The sequence below is a fragment of the Gordionus sp. m RMFG-2023 genome, chromosome 3, assembly GCF_954871325.1.
Source record: "Gordionus sp. m RMFG-2023 chromosome 3, tfGorSpeb1-WG-v2, whole genome shotgun sequence".
Taxonomy (NCBI): Eukaryota; Metazoa; Nematomorpha; class Gordioida; order Chordodea; family Parachordodidae; genus Gordionus; species Gordionus sp. m RMFG-2023.
The window spans coordinates 19,236,897-19,241,723 of record NC_088777.1 but is presented as its reverse complement, the minus strand read 5'-3'; the positions used below and the strand labels follow the sequence as shown (position 1 = coordinate 19,241,723).

The 4,827-nt window shown below is 28.2% G+C and overlaps 1 long non-coding RNA gene across 1 annotated transcript; it reads right to left on the bottom strand.

The window, feature by feature from the left end:
* Positions 1–3,698: 3,698 nt before the first annotated feature.
* On the bottom strand, positions 3,699–4,101 carry LOC135927556 (uncharacterized). The gene is made up of 4 exons (XR_010572118.1): positions 4,084–4,101; positions 3,972–4,040; positions 3,815–3,928; positions 3,699–3,771 (listed from the first exon to the last, which is right to left on the bottom strand). It is a non-coding gene; the product is annotated as an uncharacterized LOC135927556 (long non-coding RNA).
* Positions 4,102–4,827: the final 726 nt, after the last annotated feature.

Below are 4,827 nucleotides of genomic sequence, written 5' to 3'. Positions count from 1 at the left end.
AAAAGATTATTATTCAAATTTGAGAAAAAAAGATTATATTTTATGCATAGATATATAAAGCATGACAAAAATCAAAAAACCATTATTATGTTTTTTTTTCTTATATACGAAATTGTTAACTTTAATTTATTAATCGATTGTATTTTGTATTAATTAGATTCATTATATATTATCTTTAAATAAATAAATTATTCTCAACTTAGAAGTCTTTCTCTAACACACACAAATCTTAAAAGTGGTGCTGGAGAGAGGAAAATATAAAATAAAATTGAACCAGGGACGGAAAAGTTCACAAAGGAAAATTTAAGGTAAAAAATAATATAAATCAATGAAATATTTATGTTATACAGTATTTTTAATATTTATAGTTTTTCTTTATTCAATTAAACTTTTTTTAATTAAATTTTTATTAAGTACTCTGTAATGTATATTGCACAGATAAATATGAGGAATTTTTTAATGGATAACTTTGTTAATAGTTCTTGTGTTTTTAGTTTTTGTATTAGGTATAACAATAGGAAGAAATACGGCTTATATTAAAATAGAAAGTAGAGAAGTAGAAAAATTGAGAAATTTAATAAGAGAAGAAGATAAGATAAGACCTATAGATAATTACCGACAGATAAGGTGCTATAATTGTGGTCAGCCGGGTCACATGTCGCGACAGTGTGAATTAACCAAAGATTTAAAGTGCGCGAGATGTGGCAAGAATGGCCACGTAGCAATAAGATGTAGAATGAATAATTTGATCATGAGATGTACTAATTGTGGTCAAGAAGGACACACACAGGAAAGGTGTAAGATTTGACTAGAAAAGAATTTTGATTTTTATGATAATTTTGTTAATAATAAATTTTTGAATTTTTTTAATTATAAATCATGTAATAATAATGGTAGTATAGATAAAATGAGAGATAGAAAGATAGAAAGTAATTTTAAAATATATAGAACAAATAATGTGATTGGTGAAGAAATACGAAATATAGAATTAGAAGATTTTTTAAAGAAGAATAGATGCCCGAGAATTAATATAAAGATTAAGGAAGTAGATTATGTTTTTTATTGGATACAGGAGCGGAGATTAGCCTGTTGAGTATAAAAGATTTCAATAAATTTTGGCCAGAAGAAGAATTTGTGGTAAGAAAGATAAGAGCCAAGCAATTAGATGGTAGCATTGTTAAAATTTTAGGTTATTATATGATAAGGTTGCCTGGAATTAATAAAGATATAACTTTATGGATAACTACTTTAAAGATCGAGCCGATTTTAGGTTGGAATGACATTAAGAAGATAGGTCCTGATTATAATTGGTGGTCTTTGTTTGAAAATGTCAGCGAAAACAACAAATTAACTAAAAAGATAATAAGATAATAAGAAATGAGGATAAGGATAAGACTGAGTTACCTTGTGTAGTTAAACAGGAAGTAGTTCTGGATAAACTGAGAAATCGAGTACCAGAATTTTTAATTAGATATAGAAGCAACATAGAAGAAAATAAGGAAACAGGAGATATAAGGACAATAGAGGTAGATTTAGTCAAAGTCAAACATCAAGGAATTAAGAATATGGTAGAACTGAATGTTGTTGAGGATAATTTCAACAAAGAAATAAAGAATATATTGAATAGGTATAAGGAAGTCTTTAAAGAAGAATTAGGTACTCTTAAAGATTTTGAAGTAGATTTACGATTAGAAGAAAATTATCGATCTAAATTTTGCGGCATAAGAAGATTAACGTTTTCTTAGATAGAAGAGATAGATAAAAAATTAGACCTTAGGCGTAGCCAGGATTTTCCTAAGGGGGGGGGGATTACAAAATTTCTGAAGACTTCGCCCCCAGACCCCCTTTTTGGCGGGCCTTCGGCTGGGTTATTAATCCTAAAATAATAAGCCCGGAAGAAATATCAAATATATTTTTATTAGTTTATTGTTAATAGATCACACAAAAATGTGGTATTAATTTATGTTATGTCATAAGATAGATCATACAAAAACGTGGTAATAATTTATGTTTTGTGTAATATAAGATAGATTATGCAAAAACGTGGTAATAATTTATAATGTTATATCTAATTTTCTTTTAGAATTTGATAATTCATTAATTATTTCAGTATTATCTGGTGTTAATTCCCGATTAATATTTAATAGCGCTAAACCATTTAATCTATTTTGTGAGGTAGTATTTCGTAAGTATGTTTTTAGTCTTCTTAAATTAGAGAAAGTTCTTTCATTTGTACATGTCGTAATTGGGAGGCATGCTATAATTTGAAATAATTTTGTTATGTTCGGAAATTCAATTAGTGTGTGTTTACAAATATTCAGTGCATTTAATGCATTATCAGGCTTTATATCCATTCTTTTTAAATTGGCAAAACAATATTTAAATTCACTTATTACTTCTAATTCGGTCTACCATATCTTGCAAATAAAAATTATATAAATACTGAATTTTATTTCTAATGTCATCCGAAATGTTCACAGATGGATTAGAGGATAACAAAATTTGAAAGTTACTTAGCAAAAGTTTATGGTTTAATAAACATTCTTTAATTAGAGTTAAAAAAGTGTCCATAAGTGGTATAAAAATAATAATTTTGTAATACTCCTCAACTGATTGTAAGGAAATATTATTCCTATGTACTTGTCTTGATACTATGCTTCGCATGCTTATTATCATATTATAAGATTGCACTTTTTTTTGAACTTTGTTAAAAATCGTTCTAAATTCACAATCAGCATTTTTTCTTATCGGTAAAATAGCATTATATGCATCTTCAGCTAAGATCAATGCCTGAATCATATCTTGGTTCACTCTTTGCAAGGCTCTGCATAAAAATATTGTGTGGCAGAAGAGAGTGTTAATGCAATTAATGGCCAATAAAAACTCAGGATCTTGAATCGCTTTCAAGATTCCATTGGCTTCTGCCACCACTGATGTATCTGTCCATCCACATATTTCCTCCAATACAACAATTATCGGGTCAACTAATTCAAGAAAAACTGCTACCTATTCATGTCGTAGGACCCATCTTGTAGGGCACATTTTCACAAGTTTATGATGATTATTGCCAAATTCTTCCTTAGCCAGAATATTTTTGAGGCATTAGATCTTTTTGGATACTTGAACATATCATATACCTTGCCTATTGTGCCTTTTTAAATATATGATTATAATTAAAATAAAAGTTTAATAAACCCATGGTACTACGAATAACGGGAATTGAGCAACAATCAGAAATGGATAGATTTAGGGAATGCGATGCACAATGTACATAAATTGCAGTAGGATATTTTTTTATTAAGTGTGATTGAACACCATTTAAATGTCCACTCATAGCAGAAGCACCATCATATCCTTGTCCCCGCATAAAATTAACATTAATATTAATTTTTTTAAGATGAACATCAAGACATTCACCTCTCATATCTTGAATCGGAATAAATTGCAAAAAGTCTTCTTTTATTTGAACTTCATCTATATAAATGATAATAATTTATATAAAATAAATATAAATTTTACCATTTTCAGAACATAAATATCGACCACACAAGGACATTTGCTCTATGCCAGATATATCAGTTGATTCATCTGCCAAGACTGAAAAGAATGGAGACTTGTTAATGTAGGCAACTACCTTTCTTAAGATTAAATCATTACACACATCAATGATTTCGTTTTGAATGGTGGGGCTTAAATACGTAGCATTTTTCGATGCATTTAACAAGTTAATCCTGAGCTCATCCTCCAATTGCTCGGTTTCTGAGAATAGCTCTAAAGTTCCCATCATTTTCATTTGTATCATCCTTAAATAAACCTGAATCTCGATGACCTCTTAATGCCATACATTGATTTCCACATGTAATTATTGCATCTATTATAGGAGATAATTTTCGTCTATTTTCATTTGCTATTTTCTTTTTACCTTGATCTTTATAAAAAATAAATAATTATAAGGCCATAAAATATGAAACCCAAAAGGTTGGCCAATTAAACTGGTAGCTTTGTGGGCCTCTCTCTTATAATAATTTTTAATGGTTTACCTATTATATGAATGATAGAATCTCTATCATTAGCATTAATTACTCTAAGAGATGATATAATATTTTGTGTATTTTTATGGTATAAATTGTTTTGTTGATTTTCAAAATTCTCTCCTGCATCTTTCCAACGTCTATATGGGCAATTCACAAGTCGCTTTAATTTTTGTTCACCTTTACCAGCATATTTTGGTCCAAATAGAACACAATATTTACGCCCCATTTTGTGAAGGTGAGTAAGCCAACCAAGGCCAAGTGTTAAACATTAAATTGAAATTTTAATTTCCTGCTAGAAAGATCTCTTGGAAATTTATAATTATTGGGTGACCTATATATACTCTCTAGTATATTAAAGTCTTTGGGGGCTACACCCAATTGAACATAATTGCTTATGTCAAATGGTAAAGTACCTAAAATTTACATATTTTTAAAATAGAAATTTTACTATCCATATTTTGAACTCTTTGTATAAGTTTACTGCAGATCTTTCATCAACAACATTAACTTAAAAAATGCAAATTACATAATGATATTAAAATAAAATACCTATTGGGACTGCCTGGATGTCAATAACAACTAATAATAATTGTTATGTTAATATTCAAATAGTTCTTACTTGAATCAAGGTCTCTTATATTTAGAGAATTATTATCTCCCAGCAACATCACTAAAAAAAGATATATAAATTCATTATAAATAAAAAATATACGTTCATCAATCCTTGTTAAATTTATTATAATTTCCTTCTTTTTGATATATTTTCATGATTGTTATATAATATTTCTGATAC